General features: G+C 38.4%; 1 pseudogene; it reads left to right on the top strand.

The window, feature by feature from the left end:
- Positions 1–677: 677 nt before the first annotated feature.
- On the top strand, positions 678–17151 carry LOC127647895 (phenylalanine--tRNA ligase alpha subunit-like; annotated as a pseudogene).
- The last annotated feature ends 8170 nt before the right edge of the window (positions 17152–25321 follow it).

Here is a 25321-nt window from a genome sequence, read left to right on the forward strand (position 1 = left end):
CTTTGGTAATCAAGTATATAGTTGAGTTTTTAGTACAAGTTGTGTATATTCTTAAATGAATAAGCTGGGTTGATTACAAGTTAATCTCAATTGAAAACACTTGTGGCTCAATGTTGATCACTACAAAAATACATTTGCTTCTTTTAAAGTAAGGTGAAAAACTCAGTTCAATGGAAATGAATGGATCCAATTTCTGGAGTGATTGAAATGTAAAGCTTATATTTTATTTTAGCACTTACATAAATTATTCAGTTAAATATTGTGTAATATTTGAGCTGTAAGTTGCTTGAGTCGTCTTAATAATCGTTTTAGGGGTTTTGAATTAAGTTAAAATATCGCCAAATGTACAATTTTACACAGAAAAGGTTAGTAAGTGATTGTATCACACTATAATCATGTAAACATTGTTTACGTCTTGTGTATATCGTTTTGAAACTGAGTATTTTTAAATCTACTGACTGGCGCCATTCACTTCCAGTGTAAGTGCCTCATTGTAACCCACATTTTCTTGTTTTAAAGTAAATTTTTGTGTGTGTCAACATTATATCTGTAAATTCAGAGCCGCTGTTGAGTTTCTCTGCGCTGCTGTTCTTGTTTTACGGTAAAATATCTCATTGCGTTTGTTTACAATTGTTAAGGAAGCTGTTGTGACGTCACATCCGCTTCCTCAACCGAGCTGAAGGCGACAGCGTCATGGCTGACACCGCGCTGTTAGAATCTCTCTTGCGGCTGCTTGAGAAAGTAGACGCCGGCATTGACAGCCAGAATGTGGCAGTGGATGTCGGGGATGTCACGCACAAACACTGACTGATGCAACAGCAGCGTAGATGAGAGTCATTCAGATGAGAACTGCAGCGTCGAATTATGTAGAAATGATCGGACAGACTGACGTTCTTACCATCATGTGTAGCGCTCAATATAAATGAAATATTTATGTAAATTATTCTGTTTAGCCTGTTATACTGTGTTGTTAGTCTTTCTGTTTTTCGTTCGTTCGATTGATCTCTGTCTGTCTCTTTATTTATCTGTCGTTCTCTCTATCTGTTGATCTGTCTGTCTATCTATCATTCTATCTTATATCTGTCATCTCTCTGTCTATCATTAAATTGATCTGTCTGTTTGTCATCTATATGTCTCTATCTATTTATCTGTCTTTCTATCTATCTCTCTCATATATCTGTCTATCTATGTGTCTGTCTGTCTGTCTATCTATCTGTCATCTGTCTATCTGTCCATCTATCTGTGTCTATCTATCTATGTGTCTGTCTATCTATCTATCTATGTCTGTCTATCTATCTGTCTATCTATCTATCTATATGTGTCTGTCTATCCTATCTATCTATCTGTCTATCTATATGTGTCTGTCTATCTATCTATATGTCTGTCTATCTATCTGTCTATCTATCTGTCTGTCTGTCATCTATCTATCTATCTGTCTATCCATCTATGTGTCTGTCTATCTATCTGTCATCTATGTATCTATCCATCTATCTGTCTATCTGTCATCTATCTGTCTATCTATGTGTCTCTATCTATGTGTCTCTGTCTATCTATCTATCTATGCGTCTGTCTATCTATCTATCTGTCTATCTGTCATCTATCTATCTGTCTATCCATCTATCTATGTGTCTGTCTATCTATCTATCTATCTATGTATCTGTCTATCTATCTATCTATCTATCTATCTATCTATCTGTGTGTCTATCTGTCTGTCTGTCTGTCTATCTGTCTATCTATCTGTGTGTCTATCTATCTATCTATCTAACTATCTATCTATCTATGTGTCTATCTATCTATCTATCTATCTATCTGTGTGTCTATCTATCTATCTAACTATCTATCTATCTATGTGTCTATCTATCTATCTGTGTGTCTGTCTATCTATCTATCTATCTATCTATCTATCTATCTATCTATCTATCTATCTATGTGTCTATCTATCTATCTATCTATCTGTGTGTCTGTCTATCTATCTATCTATGTGTCTATCTATCTATGTATGTGTCTGTCTGTCTCTGTCTATCCGCCCACTTTATCGGGGCAGGACAAGTTGCTAAAGACTGATTAGGTTTTGATACATTAATATAGTGAACATATGTGAATGTGCATAGGATCTGTGTGATTGCATACATTTCCTAACACCTTTGGATGATGTTTGATTGCTCAGGTGATTTCAGCAGAGCAGCGGTCATCCAAACACTGGGAGTTGACAGGAGAGGGTTGTGAGATTGCTGATCAGGGCAGCCATGAAGCCCGAGTGTTCAGTGCCATCCCGGACGCTGGTCTGCCGCAGAATGAACTCCTGGTGAGAGAGAAAGATTAATGCATGAGTGTGCTACACAGTACTGTGCAATCATAATACATATTATTGCTAAATATTATTGTTATTGCTATCTATCTGTCTGTCTATCTGTCTCTCTATCTATCTGTCTGTCTGTCTATCTATCTGTCTGTCTATCTGTCTGTCTGTCTATATATGTCTATCTATCTGTCTGTCTTTCTATCGTTCTGTCTGTCTGTCTGTCTGTCTGTCTATCTAGCGTTCTGTCTGTCTGTCTAAAGATCATTCTGTCTGTCTGTCTATCTATCATTCTGTCTGTCTGTCTGTCTGTCTATCTATCATTCTGTCTGTCTGTCTGTCTGTCTGTCTATCTATCATTCTGTCTGTCGTTCTGTGTCTGTCTGTTTGTCTGTCTATCTATCTATCATTCTGTCTGTCTATCTAGCGTTCTGTCTGTCTGTCTATCTATCATTCTGTCTGTCTGTCTTTCTATCGTTCTGTCTGTCTGTCTGACTATCTGTCTGTCTGTCTATCTATCCATCTATCTGTCTGTCTGTCTGTCTATATATGTCTATCTATATGTCTATCTATCTGTCTGTCTGTCTATCCATCTGTCTGTCTGTCTATCTGTCTGTCTATCCATCTGTCTGTGTCTGTCTGTCTGTCTGTCTGTCTATCTATCCATCTATTTGTCTATCTATCCATCTATTTGTCTATCTGTCTATCTATCCATCTATTTGTCTATCTATCTGTCTGTGTCTGTCTGTCTGTCTATATATCTGTCTGTCTATCTATCTGTATGACTGTCTATCTGTCTATCTATAACTGTAATATATATATTGTATACAGTGTATATTGTATACTGTGTTTGTGTGTGTGTGTGTGTGTGTGTGTGTGTGTGTGTATATATATATATATAATGTTTGAAATATTTATAATTAATGTGGTTCATTCAGTCATTACTGCAAAATGAAACTGACAGGGTGATTATAGACCTCAATGAAAAGCAATAATGACCATCTTGCTGTACGTCATTTCACTTAAAACGTGGTTACTTACCAAATAATAAAGTGATGGAAGTATGCTTTTAAAGGGATAGTTCACCCAAAAATGAAAATTCTCTCATCATTTACTCACCCTCATGCATCCCAGATGTTTTTGACTTGGGGTTAGGATCTTTAGAAGAAGATCTCGGCTCTGTAGGTTCATACAATGCAAGTGAATGCTGTCTAAAACGTAAAAACAAAAAAAAGCACATAAAGGCTTCATAAAAAAATCCATGCGACTCCAGTGGTTTAATCCACGTCTTCATCAATATATAAGTCCATTTTTACTTTAAAATGCACTTTCAAACAGCCCTCCTATGGATGTTCACAAGAATAGTTCTTCTCACCTACTGGGCTGTTGTGCAAATATAATTTATTCATCCCTCACCTCTCCCTTTTCCTTCTTCTCCTTGCCTGTGGCATGTATGTGGCAATATGCGTGAAGTATGAGGGCTGTTTGAATGTAGATTAAATAAAAATAAAAATCATATATTGATCTGTTTCTCACCCACACCTATCATATCACTTCTGAAGACATGGATTATAACACTGGAGTCGTATGGATTACATTTATGCTGCCTTTATGTGCTTTTTGGAGCTTTAAAGTTCTGGTCACCATTCACTTACATTGTATGGACCAACAGAGCTAAAAATCTTCATTTGTGTTCAACAGAAGAAAGTAAGTCAGACACATCTGGGATGGCATGAGGGTGAACTGTCCCTTTAAACAGATTTTTTGTATTATTACGTGTAAAGAAAGAGCGTACAGGAGTCATGAAACGAGGGCAGCTGTGACCCATCACTATGACAGATTCTCATCTATCCATAACTACTTTTAGAAAATGCAGAGTGGAAAGGTGGGTTTCAGCAAAGCCATGTCCAGCAAATGGATCCGCTTGGATAAAGCTCACGAGGGAGGACCCAGAGTCTTCAAATCCGTGAGTATTGCGTTACACTGCGATCTTTGGCGGGAACATTTTGATCTTTAGGTTGGGCGAGACTCTAGAGTGTCTGTCCTACTTGAGGGGCACAAGGAAGATCTGGTGGGGCAATGCCCCCTCTAGTCCCCCCGTTAGACCCCGCCATGCTCTGATGGAGCCTTTGATAATGAATTAAGCCTATTTACTGATATGAACGTCTTATTAATGCAGTGTGTGTGTATGACTCAGGTGGAAAGCATTGAGGACACCGTAAGGGACAAACTCCAGCTGGTGCAGAAAGGACAGTCGTCAAAACTGGACGAGAAAGAGAAGAATGAACTCAAGAAACGTAAACTGCTTTCAGAAGTGTAAGAGAGAGCTTGTTTTTTACAATAACCCGAAACCTGTTCAGCTCTGCCCATCACTGCCGTTTATTATCATGAGTCATGTGTCTGTGTTGGTCCTTGTGTTGTGTTTTATCATGAACAACAGGAGCTGCTAGAGCTTGGCTTTAGAAATGTCTTCCCACATACGTTACATACATGTTAACATGCGCTTACTGTTTGTTCATTTCAGGACTGTGAAGTCTTACTGGATCACCAAAGGCAGCAGCTTCAGCACCACCATCACCAAACAAGAGACCGAACTCACTCCCGAGATGATCGCCAGGTGATTTGTGAATCATTCATTCACATTCACCAAAAGAAAGTAAAATGTTCATTTTAGGGAGGATATATTTACAATAGCTGTGATGTGTTTTTTCACTGTATATAAAATGGATATTTAGACATAGTTTAGAAGACGTTTCCTCTGGTCTCTCTGTTTGTCTCAGTGGGATCTGGAAGGAGAAGAAGTTTAAGCCGTATAACTTTGAGGCGATGGGCGTGGCTCCAGACTGCGGCCACCTGCACCCGCTCATGAAGGTCCGCACGCAGTTCAGACAGATCTTCCTGGAGATGGGGTCAGTCGTCTTCCTCAGGGATGAATCTTGAGCTGTTGCCAGATTTATCATTTAATCCGCTTTACAATGAAGGGCTGAAAAGATTCCACCTAATGTATTTTGCTTTATTTTACAGCTAAAGGAAACTAAGAATGAAATGCAAACTCTTACTTGGCTTATTATTAATTCAAGTGATTTATTTGTACATTGGCATCCTGCTGTTACTTACGAGTTTTAATTATGTCTTAATAATACCTGTCAAACAATTCATCGCTCTGTTCATTCTGTCTGTCTGTCTGTCGTTATCTATCGCTCTTTCTGTCATTTTATCGCTCTATCATTCTCTATCTGTCATTCTATCTATCTGTCTATCAGTCGCCTTGTCATTTTATCATTCTATCTATCGTTGACTTATTGTTCTATCGTTCGTTCGATCACTATCACGGTGTCTGTTGTTTTATCTATCTATGTTTTATAGCTCTATCTGTCATTTTCTGTTGATCTCTGTCATCTATCTTGTCGTTTTGTCTCTATCGCTTTATTTATGGTTCTCTCTATCTATAGTTTGCTAGTTTTATCATTCTATCAGTGTATTGTTGTTCAATCTTTCTATCTGTCATTCTACTTTATCATTCTGTCTGTCTTTCTATCGATCGTTCTGTCTGTCTGTCTATCTGTCTATCTATCATTCTGTCTGTCTGTCTATCGTTCTGTCTGTCTGTCTATCGTTCTGTCTGTCTGTCTATCTGTCTATCTATCATTCTGTCTGTCTGTCTATCGTTCTGTCTGTCTGTCTATCTGTCTATCTATCGTTCTGTCTGTCTATCTATCTATCGTTCTGTCTGTCTATCTATCGATCGTTCTGTCTGTCTGTCTATCTGTCTATCTATCATTCTGTCTGTCTGTCTATCGTTCTGTCTGTCTGTCTATCTGTCTATCTATCATTCTGTCTGTCTGTCTATCGTTCTGTCTATCTGTCTATCTATCATTCTGTCTGTCTGTCTATCATTCTGTCTGTCTGTCTGTCTATCGATCATTCTGTCTGTCTGTCTGTCTATCTATCATTCTGTCTGTCTGTCTGTCTGTCTATCATTCTGTCTGTCTGTCTGTCTATCTATCATTCTATCTGTGTCTATCATTCTATCTGTCTTTCTATCGTTCTGTCTGTCGGTCTGTCTGTCTGTCTAAAGATCATTCTGTCTGTCTATCGATCATTGTGTCTGTCTGTCTTTCGATCATTCTGTCTGTCTATCGATCATTCTGTCTGTCTGTCTATCTATTGTTCTGTCTATCGTTATATCTAATGTTCTTTCTATCATTCTTTCTATTTATCATCTATCTGTCTGTCTATTGTTTGTTCGTTCAAACAATTTGTTCTATCTGATATTTTGTCTGTCTTTCTATTTGATTATATTTGTTTATCAAACTGACTGTTGGACCTATAAAACATCTCAACTTAAAGCTTTGAAAATTATTTGTTAGCTGTCTGTCCAGGTTTTTTTAAGCCAACATCAAAGTTTCTTCACAATCTTTACACATCAAGTGTTTTCAGTTTGTTGAAACACTAAATTCTGTCATTGACAGGTTCACAGAAATAACTTCATCGAGAGCTCCTTCTGGAACTTTGACTCTCTGTTTCAACCCCAGCAGCATCCGGCCCGAGACCAGCATGACACCTTTTTCCTCTCTGGTGAGAAATCTGTGATTCGTTCTGCAAATGGACAGGGGCAGCTTGACTCTACTTTCAAAGTATATATTTCTAATGTTTGTTTATCTTTGTCAGACCCTGCATTGGCTCACGAGTTTCCTCAGGACTACCTGGAGAGAGTAAAGAAGGTTCATTCTGAAGGAGGTTATGGGTCACAGGGGTATGACTATCAAAATATGTTGTCAAGCTAATGGTGAAATAGTGATTATTTTAGGTCCAGTTTGCTTATTTACATTTATTTATGTAGATTAATGTTATTTTAAAATAGTTCACTCATAAATGAAAGTTACTCACCCCAGTGCTGTTCCAAACCCATATGACTGACTGACTGACTTCTGTGGAACACAAAGGGAGATATTTTGAAGAATGTACCGGTCATATTTTCCCTTGCTGTTACAAATAACTGTGTTTGGAGAGTAGGGATTATACGGTTTCTCTGCGTCTCTCTCTTTTTGTGTATTTATGTTGTCTTATTGTAGGGCTGCCCATAGCGTCCACATATCCCCCAGAAACACGTCCACTAAGACGTTCGATTGTGATCTCACTGTCAAAAACTCCCATCGCAGCATCCCTGTTTGGAGCATGTTTGTGTCATCAAAATGTGTCAAGCTTATATGGGTTTGGAACAACATAAGGGTGAGTAAATGATGCAAGAACTATTACTTTAACATCTGGTATTAACTTTAAGATACAAGTATGACTGGAAAATTGAAGAAGCTCAGAAGAACATCCTACGAACTCACACCACGGCGGTCGGCGCTCGGATGCTGTATAAACTCGCACAGCAGGTAACACACGTTCAGACTCGCTCCCAGTTTTCAGAGCACACATACTGTACCATTAACACTGATACGTAGCTCATTGGTCCTTTTCTATCTCTCAGGAGAAGTTTACACCAGTGAAGTACTTTTCCATCGATCGAGTTTTCCGCAATGAAACTCTGGACGCCACCCACCTGGCCGAGTTTCACCAGATCGAGGGTGTCGTGGCCGACTACGGTCTAACTCTGGGTGACCTCATGGGTGTTCTGCACCAGTTCTTTACCAAACTAGGTATTTCATTCCTCCGTTGCATTAATGATTCTAGTACTTTTAAGAAAAAAACAATACAAATTGTTCCACTTTTGTTCAATCGTAAAAAAAAAAAAAATAATTAAAAGGAGGACGAATCTCAGTTGCATCTGTGTCCGTCAATCTGCGCATCTTATCACGTGGCTTGTTCAGCGTGTTACTGCGGAGACATAGCACGTGTGGAGGCTTCACGCTATTCTCCGCGGCATCCACGCACAACTCACCACGTGCCCCACCGAGAGCGAGAACCACATTATAGTGACCATGAAGCGGTTAACCCATGTGACGCTACCCTCCCTAGCAACCGGGCCAATTTGGCTGCTTAGGAGGCCTGGCTGGAGTCACTCAGCACGCCCTGGATTCGATCTCGTGACTCCAGGGTTGGTAGGCAGCGTCAAAACTCGCTGAGATACCCAGGCCCCCCAACAAAACCGTTCTTGTATGAACTTTGGTTATGGAACCAAACATTCTGAAAATCATTCGGTTTCAGTATTTTTAAGAAAATGAAATGTCTCTTCAGCCTTCTACAGGTTGCCATTTTATAAGCAAGAAGTTTGTTGATTGACCCTTTTTAGCATATGATTAAAGGGATAGTTCACCCAAAAATGAAAAATCTCTCATCATTTACTCACCCTCATGCCATCCTAGATGTGTCTGACTTTCTTTCTTCTGCTGAACACAAATTAAGATTTCTAGAAGAATATTTCAGCTCTGTAGGTCCTTACAATGTCAGTAAATGGAGACCAAAACTTTGAAGCTCGAAAAGTAATCCATACGACCCCAGTGGTTTAATCCATGTCTTCAGAAGTGATCCAGTTGGTTTTGAGTGAGAACAGACAAATATATATAACCCCTTTTTCACCTTACATCTTTCCATTTCAGTCTTTAGGCACGATCATGATTTCAAGCTCAATTACACTTCCTAGTGTTTGACGCATCCTCGCAGCGCTAGATGGCGCTATAGGAAGCGTAATCAAGCTTGAAATCATGATCTCCAAGGAGACTTCTGACACCAAGATTTATAGTGAAAAGGAGTTATTTTAGTCTGTTCTCACCCAAGACTGATTGGATCGCTTCTGAAGACACGGATTAAACCACTGGAGATTGATGGATTATGTTTATGCTGCTTTTATGTGCTTTGTTGCACCTTCTGAGTTCTGGCCACCATTCGTTTGCATTGTATGGACCAACAGAGCTGAGATTCTGGCGATGAAAGAAAGTCACACATATAGGATGGCATGAGGGCGAGTAAATTAAGTTTTGGGTGAACTGTCCCATTAACGTCTCACTACTTTTTTTCGATTTGATTTTGTCACCCTGAATGTCTCTCAGGTCTGAAGAAGTGGGTGGAGGTGGGTAACTCTGGGGTCTTCAGACCAGAGATGCTGCTGCCCATGGGTTTACCAGAGGGGGTGTCAGTCATTGCCTGGGGTCTGTCTTTAGAGAGGTGAGTCAACACTTAATACACACTTCATCACCTTTTTAATGCATTAAACAGCAGATTTGAGTCTGTAACCCCAGCAACTTTATTATGTTTTAGTTAAATATAAAAGGGTCCATTCAATAGATGCATACCCTCTAATTTATGGAGGACTAGGAGTGCCACTAAAAACGAGTATATTATATGAAATATATATTATATTAGGTGTCTTTAACTACTATGTACTTATTTTGTACTGTGTGTTGTTGCATTGTACTTAAAGTACCTGCATTTAATTACATCTGTAGTGACACTGTTCACCCTGAACCGTTATTCACAGCTAATGTGAATCTTCTGAGGATTTTGCAGAACAACATGTAGTTACACAATAAATAAAGATATTGTATTTTATTTATTTTAATGTTTGTACATTGCATTTAAAGAAACCTAATATACATTGGGACCAAAAATGAAAATGTTAACACCTAAATCATTTTTCTTCACAATATGACCATCTGTGTATATATATATATATATTACCACAAGGTTGCCTCTCAAAACTAAATGTGTAATCGCTATAATGAGAAGCGAATGTGTTGCTACCTCCAAATATTTCAAATGCTACGTATGTGTCTTATAGTTCATATTGAAATTCATTGGTTGCTCCCACAATATTTTAAACTCTATATAACATTTATTTATTTTTTATTTTTTTCAGGAAAAAGAATATTTATTTATATGTATGTATATATGTGTATATATATATATATATATATATATATATATATATATATATATATATATATTATTATTTTATTTTGATATAAAATGCAATTTAAAAGCATTGCCATTGAAAACGCTTTATTAATTTCTTTTGGTAACACTTTAAAGTTATAAACATTAAAAAAGAAAAAAACTTTGCAGCACTTATTAATCTTGATCAATGTTAGTTTTAACATATACGAATTCATTTTTCAAATTAAAAGTTGTAAAAGTAATGTAAGCTGACAATAAACAGTTGTAATCCCATTATAAATGATAAATGATACCTAATGCATTTGTTTAACTGCAATTGTAAAGCATTAATTAAACATCAATAAACATACAAACAACGCTTTACATTAAGGCTCCATTTGTTAACATTAATGCATTAGGTATCATAAATAATTTATATATTTTTTTTACAGCATTTATTGATCATTATCAATGCATTAACTAATGATAACTAATACAACTTTTGTTTAAAAATGTATTAGTAAATGTTGAAGTTAAAAGTATTGTTGAATGTTAGTTCATGTTAACAAATGGAGCCTCATTGTAACGTGTTACCAATATGCCATTTCTATTTATTTATTCATTTTTTAATTTGGGCATTTGAAAAGTCACTTATTTTTATGTTTGAATAAATATCTAATGTCTCTTTTGTTGTTATGCCCTGTTAGGCCCACCATGATCAAGTATGGAATTAACAACATCCGGGAGCTCGTAGGGCATAAAGTGAACCTGCAGATGGTGTACGACAGCCCAATATGTCGACTGGACTCTTAAATCATACGCACTCATCTCTCATCCATGAAAAGTCTTCATTTATACATTTTGACTGGTCTGCATTGATCTTGTCTATCTAAGCCAGAACACAAATCCTGAACTGCACAAGCTGCTCGGGCATTAGTTATGAGGACCCTGTTGGACGGGCCGACATCAAAGCACTGGCGGATTTACTAGTGTTCACTTTGTGCATGTGGAATGTTGTTACAACGTTGCATCAACTAATTTCCAACGTTGTGTTCCAGTCACCAGCACACATGGGAATCCCTACTAGCTTCCACCTCGATGTTGAATCTTTACCTTCTGATCCGTCTATTACGTTACATTATTTTAACTGATGTCACCCTTTCCACTGCTGTTTTTCCATCAATGCTCTGTAGCCACTCAGCTGAAGTATTGAAGTCCTCATACTGTAGATATTCTAAATTAAAAATGCCTCCAGTCGCTAATGCGACTTGATAAATGGTTGTTTATTCCAGAGCCATATGATACGAAACCGGGGCCCATTCATGTTAGCTTTCAAAGCTTCAGTCAGGGCCGGACTGGTAATCTGGCATACCGGGCATTTCCCGGTGGGCCAACACACTTTGGGGCCGATAAGGGGCGGACTGGCCATCAGGAGAACTTAGTGGGCCGGTGGGTCGCAAATGGGACGCAATAAGCTATAATGAGCTGCCGTGTTATGCAGAATGGACCAACTTTTGGGCCAGTTCCTATGTAAAATCCCAGGCCGATTTCTCTTCCCAGTCCAGCCCTGGCTTCAGCGTTAAGATATCAGATAGATCAGTAGTTATCATGTGGTGGGTCAAGACCCAAAAGTGGTTGCAAGTGTGTTCCGACAGTATGGAAACAATGCTAAATGCAAACTATATAAAGCAACTATCCTATATATAGTCATGCATATTTAGGATCTAAATAAAGAAATGGGATTTGCTTCTGATATGGTTTGTTGTTGAGGTCAAAAGCTATGTTGAAGCTAGTCCGATTAGGTAGATTTCAACATGGACGGGTTGCATGACACCCTAATCCTTTAAACCGAAAATATACATTAAATTTTGTGTGCAATATTTTGCTTTCTTTTGCATGATAAACCATTTTGATATTGTTTGGTCTCCATAATGCACATTGTAAAATGGGTCCTGAAGCAAGTTGGGAGCCACAGCTGTAGACCGTCTTTATGATGTGTGTGCACTGTTGTAAATGCTGTGCTCAAGGTCTGGATAAGGGCTGGAACTCAATTGTGTAATTCCAGTGAAAAGGGCAAAGTTTTCCTTTCCCCACACTGTGTAATGGTGCGTTCACATACAACGCAGAAAACAAATTCGCCTCTCATTGCTCACGCAAGTTTGACCGCTGGATTACAAATTTGTAACTCCCGTGAATGCACGAATGAAGCGATTTCTCTTTGAATTGACTTTGTAATGACTATGTAATCACGCCGCGCAAAACGCTCGCTTTGCTTTGTATGTGAACGCACCATAAGTCTCCCTCTCGGTTAAATGTGGGAATCTGTTTTATCCCAGTGGTTCTATATTTGACTACAGAGCGTAACACAGTGCAACGTCAATATTTCCTTTGGCAAGTAAATTTTCTGTCCACTTAGGCTGTGTGTGGAATTGCAAACTAAAATTCTACTCTTACTATTTCTATAGTTCGCGTAGTGTGCACCGTGTCAACAGACCACGTGACACAGAATACTGTATTTCACAATGCAATGAGCTCAAACTTCCTTTTTAATGTGAGGAATGAAGCGGAGGTAATCGCAGCCACAGTTTTAACATCATTGTTTCTCATTGTTTGATTGGACTTCCAAAATGGAAGATATTTTAATGCAACAATTTTATTAAAAATGCTAAATAACCATTTATATTGCTAAGGTGATTACTGGACACCACACACATGTAACAACAATAGCATATCACCATTTGAAACATTTATAGTGGAAAAAGGTCTACTGTGTTGTAGTGTGTGTTTGGCAATGTACAGTGTATACTACGCAGTATGCAGTAAGTAGTAAGCTAGTATTCCAATCAGGACAGAAATCACAGCCAATCGAATATGTTTGATTTTTGCGTTTTTTGCAATTGCGGCCTGTGAGGGCAAAAACGTAAACATGGAAGACATTTATCTTGTTTTTTTCATGCTCGATTAGGACGCAGTGTAAGGGTCTATTCACTGAGAATGCGTTCATACATCCGTGCTGTTTTTCAATGCTAGATGGATGTTTTTGACCATTGCAATGTGTCACTGTTTTATCAGCATCTTGCGTCTTGAGCACTGAACCTTAAGTTGTCATGTCTAGTAATATAACCCTTTTAAAAATTGCATCTTGATATACCCCAGCGTGCTACAATTTTACCAAATTGCGTTGATGTTTCTGGCTTCTCTAGGTGTTCTTGTCTAAGGGACGCAATTTTCTGACGCCGTTGTTTCTGCTTTAGTAGAAAATTAAGATTGTACTTTTACGTATGTTTTTATCTCTAGCAGAGACTTGCAACTGGTAGTTGAGATCCATGTGAAATCTAAATATGTTTAGTGTCTCTAATTCCAGTAGTTTCAGCTAAACATACTGTTGGAAGTCATTTTTGTAAATCTTGCAACTCAAGCAGTTGGTATAACCAATTGCGTAACAGTACATGGACAGAATATGAATTGGACGTTAAGATAAGGCTTTGAATTAGATGCAAAAATCTTTCACGATTATCTTGGATGCATCCACGATTAAAAATAGTTGGCACTCAGAAATTACATCAAAGTGCATGTAGAGATGATATGAACTGGACGTTAAGATAACATTTTCAGGCATTGTATCTCGTACAAATGCAATTCAGTGCAGTTTATCTGACAGAATACTTTTACAGACTGAAAACAGTTTGGCTACTTTGAGCAAAATCCTGATTTGAGAGGGCAGTGAACGGCACAGTAAATCTGTTGGCTCGCCGTTTGACCTTTGGGGAGGTCGAGGGAATCCTTTGTAACCGTGAAGGATTACGTGTTGTTTACTTGCTTAAATGTCGTAACATCTTAAGTGCCTGAGTCAAAGTAATCCCCCGTCATTTGGAAATAACCTTCCTGTGAGCAGCCCTTCCATTTTTACTACCTGCGTGAATGCTAAACGTAATTTTAACCCACTATATATGATGAATGGTTTGTACTGGAAAAATAACACATCGATGAAATTTATTGTGATTCTTATTTTGACTGTAGACAACCACGTTATAAATATTGTGACCAAATATTTTCACAGTTTTTCCATTTACACTAATCACTTATTTTATACATTACTTACAGTGTACTACATATCTCAAGAATACATAAAGGGTCTGTACAATTCATTACTTACAGCTATTGTAACCATTCGTAACAGAATTGGCTAATGCTTGTAAACCAAGCTTTTGGGTCAAAGGCCTGCAGAAAAATAGGTCACTCCACTCTTGAACAAATTATAAGCCTGGGGAACAGGGGGGGTTCACACAATGCACGTTCTTGCATTCCAAACCAGCAAGGTATGGAGCAAAATGAGCTCAAGTCCACTTGAAAAGTGCGTTTTTCTTACACAGTGTGACATATTTCAAAGTAAAACAGGATATTCAGTGAGAACAAAATATTGGGCGGCTCTTGGGTTTATCAAGAATTGATTGGACCATGTAAAGTAGGGCGTTACATACGCTGGAAACCCTTACAAGTTGACTTCTCAATTGATTGAGTAAATTCGTTCCCTCGATTGAACTGAGTAAAGGCATCTGCAAAACTTGAGTAATAAGTTCACTTAACTTGGTGTTCATATAGAATAAACTTACTTCAGAGACAAATAAGTTATTGCATTGTGTTTAAAGCTTACAAAATGTTTCAATACATTTTCTTTGGAATAAAACGCACCGATGAATTGAGCACAATAAGACCAAGAATGTGTATTCATTAAATAAGGTCAGTTTTGAAAGACATCTGATGCACATGGACATTCACCAACAATGAACAAATGGCTCAGACGAAATGCAAAAACAAGTTCTGTGTGAACGCCCCCCTTTATTGGCCCTCCAGACAGGAGCTTTCATTATATTGCACATCTATATCTGCATAAGTCAAGGCCTGAATATGAATTCAGTATTCATATTTGATTGTTCAGTGCAAGCTTGACATCTAGGTCCAGTGTTCACATTCAAATGATTCAACGATTATCAAAAGGCCCATTTTAAGGGCTTAGGTTTAGTAGTCTGTGTTCATGTTCCTTTGGGCTTTCGTCCAAATAATGTTCCCTTTTTATCCTTTGCCCCGCTCTTTGATTTCCGAAACACTGTGTGCTGTAAAACGATGCCGCTTTGAGACCATCCGACAGATTTTAGAGTTCACTTGTTATGGCATGGAAAGTCTAGACTTGAAGTGTTATGTCATTAATACCAACTAAGAATATAATGCCAGGCATTTCCAGTCATTCTGACTAAAAGTCCTGAATCTTTCAAATTAATCCTCCTGGGAATAACTTGAAATGATGTTCAGCAATGTCCATAATGGGGCTCAGGTAAATCGTCTTACACAACAGGAAAAGTCATTTGATTACAGCAAGCCATCCTCCGTATTTTCAAGTGAACTTTTGAGTGCAAAAGTGTTTTGAGTGTTTCCTGTAGCTCAACTGGTAAAGCATTAGGTATTGCAAGGTCACTGGTTAGATTCTCAGGGGAATATCATACCTGTCCCTTGAATACCCTGTAAGTCACTTTGGTTAAAAGTATCTGCTAAATGCATAAATGTAATATAAAGGTTATTGAGCACAGAATAGTCGGCTCTGGAAAATTACAGAGCCCCATAAGAGGACAGGGATGGAATTATTTCTGAAAAAATGCATTTGGTGGATCCTCGCAAGATGTTTCGTAATAATTTGCATTCCCTCGCAATAAATTAACTGGAGGTCAACCGTTTTTACCCATAAATGAGTAAAAGGATGACCGATTAAGCGACCGATTTGACCCATAAATGACTAAAAGGATGATCGATTAAGCGACCGATTTGACCCATAAATGTGTAAAAGGATGATCGATTAAGCGACCGATTTGACCCATAAATGTGTAAAAGGATGATCGATTAATCGACCGATTTGACCCATAAATGTGTAAAAGGATGATCGATTAAGCGACCGATTTGACCCATAAATGTGTAAAAGGATGATCGATTAATCGACCGATTTGACCCATAAATGTGTAAAAGGATGATCGATGTATAGAATGTTAAGAACCATTTCCAAGTCTTTCCGTCCCATGATGAGCACAGACATAGATGCTATAAACAGTCCAAAATGAATAAAATCCCAGATGCAGTTTATTGTGCTACCAAAATCCCCCAAATAACCAGTAAAAAAAAAAGAGTTTGGTGCATAATGTTGGGCTTTTCACTATAATTAAACTTAAAATACACCAGGGACTCTTAATGACTTCGATTTTAAAAACTGTATGAGCAGTATGTTCCAGATGAATAATAAATCAATTAAAAAACCTCGTCCACTATCAGTGTTGTCTTTTGCCATTAACCGATTGCTCCATAAAGAGCAGATTAATCGATCACAAAATCACGTCAGCGTGCACTGGCACACCGAAGCACAAAACACATTCGTACGCATCACTTGTTAGTTGACCTACGCCTATGAATATTTTCACGCCAGTTTCTGCATTTATGAATCCCGATTTAAATTTGGAATTTAGGATCAAATCTGATTGTACATCATGGATCCTACAGTCATGGTTACTTCAATAATGCTATAGTAAAATCAGGGTTAATTCATTGTGAGGGAATCCAAAATAATAGCGTCGAAATGCAAATCCCTCCCTGTCCTCTAATGGGCTCCATACAAAAGCAACATGCCATCAGGTCTTTTCAGTGTAAGACAGATGTCCATGAATGTTGACGTTTATTTCTGAATCCATTTGCTCATGATTTCGGGCAAGCAGCCATACGTTTCACCTAGTAGACTCAGACGTCCCGTGGGATGGTAGATGTTGGCCCGGGACTGTTGGGCACTGATTGGCTGTTGTTGGAGATGGATGTTGGGAAAAAGGAGGGGATGTATGGGATGGCGGCCAGCAGCACAGGGCTCATCTGTGGGCTGTCTTCGGATGGTAAGGGGATGACCACATCGTCCTGGTCCCACACGTGAAAGGTGTTTGTATGGGAGAGAGACAGAGCTGTGGCTATGCATGTGGGTTTGATGCCCGACAAGTTGCTGTCTTTTTCTACATCATCTTCGTTCGGGCCAAGCAAACAGTCTGCCATGTGTGAGAAGAAAATGAAAGCGAAATTAATCGGTGTCAGAAATTTAGATTTACATTAAGGAACAATATTTACCCCCTGGAAAGGATTTTCAGGAAGGTATAAACCATCTAATCTTTTCATTTCAAATATGTCAATTTAATTCATTAATACAAATTCTTAACACAGAGAATTGAATCGCTCTTACCTTCATAATTAACACAACATCAACTCATGTGTATCCCATAATATGTACATGTAGGACTATGATAGAGTTGAGCTCTGTTGACAACATTTGTGGCATAATGTTGATTGTTAAAAAGATTCGCCTTGACCCTCCTTTTCTTAAAAGAAGCAGAAATTGAGGTCACAGTGAGGCACTTACAATGGAAGTGCCCGTTTTTGGAGGGTTTAAAGGCAGAAACGTGAAGCTCATATATTTTATAAAGTCATTACATTAATTCTTCTGTTAAACCTTGTATTATTTGAGCTTCGAAGCGGCTTATATGTCGTTATTTTTTGTGTGTTTTGAGTTTACAGCGTTACGTTGTCATGGCAATGAAGTAAATTGGCTATAACTTAACACAAAAGAATAGTGAGAGATTTTATCACACTAAACTCATGTTAACACATGTCTTGTGCCTATACTTTTGAAACAGTGAGTATTTAACATTAACAGATTGACCCCATTCACTTCCATTATAAGTGTATCACTGTAACCCAGATTTGACATGTTTTTGGGGGGTTTGTTTGGGAAAGGAACGAATGAGTCAAGTTTTTCTTCTTTTTGTGGTAATCAACATTGTGTCAAATGCTGTCGATTGAGCATAACTTGCATTGAACCCGGAATATTCCTTTAAGAACCATAACAAATGTCACAATTCAAAGAGGAATGCATTACATTTACATTTATGCATTTGGCAGATGCTTTTATCCAAAGCGTCTTACAGTGCACTTATTACAGGGACAATCCCCCCGGAGCAACCTGGAGTGAAGTGCCTTGCTCAAGGACACAATGGTGGTGGCCGTGGGGTTCGAACCAGCGACCTTCTGATTACCTGATTACCAGTTAGTTGCTTAGACCACTACACCACCACCACTCCGCATTACAAGGGCATTGTGCTGTAGTACTGCCATTGTACCTTTTGTAAGAGCCCTCAAAGTTTTATAAAATAGATCAAATAAAACAAAAAAAATACTACTCTTAAAAGACATTCTTCAAAAGGTATTTTTATGTGGGTAACATGGATAGTGCATTCCTGGATGCAAAGGCCAATTGTTTTCTGACTGTGATGCAAGCTGCATTAGCGATTTGCATGTCTAAAACTCTTTATTTGCCATGAAAGGGGGACTTGGGGCAAAAATGGCACCAATATTTCATGCAAATTGTTTGCATCACAGTCAGAAAACAATTGGCCTTTGCATCCAGGAATGCATTATTCATGTTCCCCACATAAAAATACCTTTTGAAGCAGTTTGAATGTCTTTTAGTGCCCCCCTATTTCATCTTAAATCTGTTTAATAAAACTTTGAGGGCTCTTACAAAAGGTACAATGGCAGTACTACAGCACAATGATGGTATCAGATGGCACAAATGTTGTGATTATGTTTAGACACGATTTTGCAATATTTTACAGTGTCATTGGCATTTTTACAGCTTTTTAGTCGATCCCTTTTTTATTTTTTTGCAGAAGTCGTCATTGTGTCAAGTCAAAGCATTGTGTTGACTTTAAGGAGAATTGGAGTGGTGGTGGCGTAGTGGTCTAAAGCACATAACTGGTAATCTGGTAATCAGAAGGTCACTGGTTCTTTCCCCACAGCCACCACCATTGTGTCCTTGAGCAAGTCTCTTAACTCCAGGTTGCTCCGGGGGGGGATTGTCCCTGTAATAAGTGCACTGTAAGTCGCTTTGGATAAAAGCGTCTGCCAAATGCATAAATGTAAATGTTAACGAAAGCCTCTGTGCCAGTACCATGGAACAGTGATGGTATATATATTTAGCAACTTTTGATAGCCTATACCCCAATATTTACATGGTGATCCAAGGTACTTTTAAGTACAACCACCCAGGCAAAATGATGTGTTGTATATGTGTTACTGAAGGATATTCAAATAACATATTGAGCACTGTTTTAGTCTGTGTTTGTCATCTTAGGTAGGTTGGGGTATAGGCTACTTGCAGTAAGAGGTAGTTTTCTATAATAAAGTGACTTTCTCAATTTAGACCACAGGTTACTGACAGTTATAAAGTGGTTGCAGATGCTTCTTACCTACGATATCATTTGCCAGGTCTTTGATGAGATGTCCCACTATCGCATAGGCAACCGCAACAATGACCAGTGCGGCCATTAACAAGTACAACACCCCCTTTGGTAGAGGTATAAGGTCGCGGGTCACCGGCTTGTACTCTCTGTACATCAAGTCCTCCTCGTGAGGAAGGGAGTATTGGAAAGCATGTCCAGCCTTGTTCGTAAGGTTGAAACTTGTTAGGTTGAGAGAACTCATCGCAAGCCCCTCTTTCAATGTCGAGTCCTTCCAAAGAGAGAGACGTGCCTTTTGTTTTCATTCACCAACTTGGCGTTTCACGTCAACTTAAAGGTGCTGTAAGTGATATATTTATGAAATGGCAAGCAGAAAAATGCACCCATTGTGCAATGAAACATCTCACCTAAATTGGCCAATTACGGCACCTTTCGACCCATGTGGGAATGTTCTTGCCTTCATCGGAGACGACGGTGTTTGCCAATTCCCTTGACTTTTATTTCACAACCCATTTTGTTTGCCTTTGCCTTCTTCCTTCATCGCTCTGGGGTAATGTCGTCCATTTGAGGATGTAAACTGAGCGAACAAAGACACCGGACGATTTTAAGCATTCAGACACTCGCTCTGCGCATGCGCGACAGGTGCGCTGTCCGCGGTGCTGAAGTCACTCTCGATTGACAATCGGCCCCAGCTGAAACTTTCAAGACGACCTCCTCCCACTGTCCCCCGGCTTCAGTTTCATGCTCATCGCTGGATAGAGGTAGATCAACTCCCTTCATCCCGCCTCCAAGTTGATAATGCCGTGCTAGTCCCGGTTGACGTCCCTTAATTCCAGCTAAATTGGGGATTCCGCGAAGACGGTGATCCCTGCTTTCTTACCGACTTCTGTTCACTCCAGTAAACCGGCCTAATCTTGGCAAGGGCTTGCGTGGAAATAAATCACTGTGCGTGGCTGACCTGCGAATTATACGAAGACTTTTTAGAGGAATTTATGGATATTTTCGAGACGAGGCGCTATCCAAATTGTCCTTTGACGCCCACAGCCATATATATACACACACACAGACAGAGACAGGTGGCCAAAGTTTGGAATAATGCTCATATTTAGCTGTTTCCGGAAGGAAATTGGTACTTTAATTCACCAAAGTGGCATTCAACTGATCACCGATCACCAATCAAGCTATAATGACAGTAATTAAGATTAGCCGATTCCAATGGAAGCGCCGGTTACCTCCTCGTGCGATCATGCAACTTCGGTCTATTCACCAGGTATAAAATACTATGGACTAAATTGGTGGTTAGTTGTTACAAGAAGCTTTTTTAAATACTGTCGAAATGTACCAGAGAATATTTAGCAGAGATGGGCCACTTCTATTTAAATGAATGGGAGAAATTGTAATGCCCAACGGCCAAGCTCTAGCGCCCAACGGTCAACGGATGTAGAAAGGAAGTCCCGCCTTACAGCTAAAAGAGCCAATCACCTTTTAGATACAGACATCACCTGTCAATCAGCTCTAGAATGGACATGCGCATTAGCTATAAAAGCGGGTAACTTGTGAGTTGGCATTTAAAGGGTTAAAATCCTGAAAATGACTGAATATTTGGTAGTTATGATCAGGACTGATGTTGGTCAAATCAGTCAAACTGGAAAATAATATGAATATATATTTTGGCAGTTTTTTGATATGGATGTTTTTGTCCTCTAAGGTACTGAGTGTGAGGTTTTTTTTTTTATCTGACACTACACAAAAAATAATAATGCATCAAAATCAATGTTGTTGCTAATCATTAACACATCTCAGGCTGTGATAAACAAGGGTTAAGCATGTTCCTTAACCAGAACAGTCCGGAGGGAAAGTTCTGTCAGTATATTGCTTAATACATTGTAAGCTACTGCTAAGCCATCAACATTTCTCTTACATAACAGTGTAGGATTTGTTGGTTTCATAATGGCCCACTTCAAAATCAGCATGGCTTGACAGAACAGTATTGGCCCTCCGTGTAATTGTTGTGTGCATAAAAGACATTTTATCTGCTCATTGTGTTTTCCTGATGTTTCCCTTCATTTCTAGGCAAAGTGGGGGCATAAACAGAGATAATCACTCTGTAGGGCCAGTGGGGAGCAGGAACAGTGTGTTCTAGTCCCAACAGAGTTCATTTGAATGTTTCATACCTTACCGGAACAATATTCTGTGGAGATACAAGACAAATATTTAATGTTTTGGAAAGCATGCACAGCTTTAACATCTTCCCAAAACATTATAATGAATACAATAAAGTGGAACTGCTTTGTTACCCAAAGGCCTAAATGACTGCAACATTTGAGGGTCCAATGAATTCCAAATGGCATTGGGAAATTCCTCAGAGGAATATCAGGATCAGTGTTCAACAACAAAATATAGAGTGTGTGTTATATAAGTATATATTTTCATCTCCGACCACTGGGTCATTTTTCACAGGTGCACAGAAATGGTCATGACACGGATGAATAAGACCTTTCTGCAGCAATGCATCAGATGCACAGGATTAAAATGATTATGCTTTTAAATTAAATCTGGCACCTGGTTTGTCCACCCATTTGCCCTCATACTTTTGCTTCTTCTCTATATTACTTAAAAAAAATAAATAAAAAAAAATATATATATATATATATATATATATATATATATATATATATATATATATATATCCTGATGTTTTTGTGGATATCTCAAACTACATTTTCAGAAATTCTAATACATTTTTTTTTAACATAAAACAAAGGCAGCCTGAGTAACACAAAATACAGTTTTTTAAATGATAATGTTATTTACTGAAGCAAAAAGGTTATCCAATGCCAACTGGGCCTGTGTGAAAAAGTATTTGCCCCCGAATCTATGAAACTGCATTCATTATGGGGTTCTGCTGGACTAGATACATGCAGACTTGGTTACTGCCAGCCCTGTTCAACCAAATCAACACCTAAATAGGACTTTTCAGCAGTATGAATTTGGCTAAAAGGTCTCGTCCAGTAGAACATTATGCCAAGGTCAAAAGAAATTCCAGAAATTATGAGAATAAAGGAGATTTAAATGCATCAGTCTGGGAAGGGTTACAAAGCTATTTTAAAGACTCTGTGACTCCAAGAATCACAGTGAGAGTCATTATCTCCAAAAGGAGAAAATTGGCACAGTAGTGAACCTTCCCAGAAGTGGCTGTCCTTCCAAAATTCCTCCAAGAGCACAGCGATGACTCATCCAGGAAGTCACAAAAAAGCCAAGGACTGCAGGCCTAAAAGACACTGTCCAAAAATGGATCCATGGAAGAGTGGTGAAACGAAAACCACTGCTAACCCAGAAGAACATTAAGGATCATCTGAATTTTGCCAAAACACCCCTTGATGATCCTCAAACCTTTTGGGAGAATGTTCTGTGGACCGATGAGTCAAAAGTGGAACTTTTTGGAAGACGGATCCTGTTACATCTGGCATAAATAAAACACAGAATCCCACAAAAAGAACCTCATACTACATTCAAGCATGGTGGTGGTAGTGTGATGGTGTGGGGATGCTTTGCTGCATCAAGGACAGGGCGTCTTCCAATAATTGAGGGAAACATGAATTCTGCTCTCTAAAGGAGAAAGTCAGTCTGTGAGTTGAAGCTCAAGCGCAGCTGGATTATGCAGCAAGACAATGACCCAAAGCATATGAGTAAGTCCACCTCTGAGTGGCTCAAAAGAAGCTGAATTAAAGTTTTGGAGTGGCCTAGTCAAAGTCCTGATTTTAACCCGATTGAGATGCTGTGGCAGGACCTTCAATGGGCAGTTCATGCTCAAATCCTCCAGTGTGGCTGAACTAAAGCAGTTCTGCACAGAAGAGTGAGATAAATCTCCCCACAGCGTTGTGAAAGACTGATCTCCAGTTATTGGAAGTGTTTGGTTGCAGTTGTTGCTGCTAAACATGGTACAACCATCTATCAAGTTTAAGGGGGCAGTTAGTTTTTCACATGGGTGATGATATAGGTGTTGGATAACTTTTGTTCTTCAATTTTGTTCTTTTTGTTCAGCCAAATATGGGCCCACAGTAATTAGTTGTGCACATACAGTATATTATGAAAAGGGTTTAAAATTTTATGAAGTTGGATACATTTTTGGACATTTGTTAAATTTTTCCATGCATGAATTTTGTGAACTTATATGAGGGGAACATGGGATTTTTGATTGTTCCAGCTGCCTCTGCAACATAAGGGATTATCCCTGTCCTCTGACAATGATTCATCTCATTATTGCAGTTCTGTTGCCAGCACTCAATTTATTTCCATTTAGGGATTAGCGACCTGAGACAGTAGTGCACAATATTAGGGTTGGTTCTCCCTTTCAAACTACGTTGAATTGCAAACTGAAGGAGAATTTGAGGGAACTTGATCTTATAATACAACACTAAAGAAATATTACTGTATGGTTTTGTGGAAATGTACCGTAGTAATACCATGGTATTGTTTGAACCTTTTTAGTATATAGCCTTTAGGTCAAAGTACCATAGTTTAATATCATTCATATGCCATACAGCAGGCCTACAGACTACCAAGGGAACTATCAAGGTAGTGTTTTAGATTTTCTTTGTTTTATGTTTTGTTTGTTTTTTTTTTTGTCTTATATTTTTCACCTTTTCAGTTTGTCTTTTTAATTTTTTTTTACATTTTCTGCCGACCGTTTGCCTTGGTTATCTGTCTGATTATTAGTTGATTGTTTTCACTTGCCCCCCTCGTTATCTCCTTGTCCTAAAATAATACACACGTTTTAACAGTAAAAGCTTTTATAAAATTATAAGCTTCACATTTCTACCTTTAAATTTTATATATATATATATATATATATATATATATATATATATATATATATATATATATATAATTTTATTTATTTATTTATTTTTTTTTTTTGTGGTAATCAACATTATGCCACAAATGCTGTTGATTGAGATTAACTTGTATTGAACCCAAATATTCCTTTAAGGCCTGGAAATATGACAAACATGTTCATAATAAACATTTCAATAGATTCAAACGTATTTCTAGTAATCTCCAAACAATTACATTTCCGCAAGTATAATAGCATTAAAAGTGGAATTTTCCCGCCACAACAACGCCTTCACGCGCAGGTCACGTGCATCAATTTGATCGTCTACAGACTTAGAACAAACGTAAACAACTCCTAAAGAACTAGTAAAATGAACCACAGGTTCGCTCATTTTTACGTATATATTGTTATTTTTGCATTTCAAATCCCTAGAGACGCGTTACTCGACCGTGTCACTATAAAAAGTGTTGGTAAAAGAATACACGTTTTTATTTTAGCAACCAGCTAGCTAAAACGTGCACGATAACGAGCTAATACGAACGAAATGTAAAATGATCTTTTACATGTGGCCATTATAGTGTCTTCAGATATCATGGCATCATGATATATTTCCACCATCACTTTACCCGGGTACCACCACAGTACTGGTTTGTATGGGCATATTACATCATGTAAAAGTGTATTAGGTTAAATTACAATCATAATCATGACATGTAGACATATATGTTTTCTCAGGCCATGGCTCAGACTCCACTTTGCAGTCAAAACCTAAAGTTGGTCATCGCCATGCATCAGTAAAGGTGATAAGACATCCCAGGGCTCTTAACATAATGTAAAATATTATAATAATGTTTAATAACAGTCTGGTCTATCCAGGTGCCAGATGAGGGCCGTGACGCAACAGGCGAACGCACTGTCATTTGTTAGCCTGGACAACAGCATTGAGCAGCAGAGGTGAGCCAGTAACTCATAACCTATTCTTGTTTACTCGCTATAATTTGATTATGACCCCTCGTTCCATCATGTGTCTTTCATGAGAGTGAGGACTCTGGT

This window comes from Xyrauchen texanus, chromosome 8, assembly GCF_025860055.1.
Source record: "Xyrauchen texanus isolate HMW12.3.18 chromosome 8, RBS_HiC_50CHRs, whole genome shotgun sequence".
Taxonomy (NCBI): Eukaryota; Metazoa; Chordata; class Actinopteri; order Cypriniformes; family Catostomidae; genus Xyrauchen; species Xyrauchen texanus.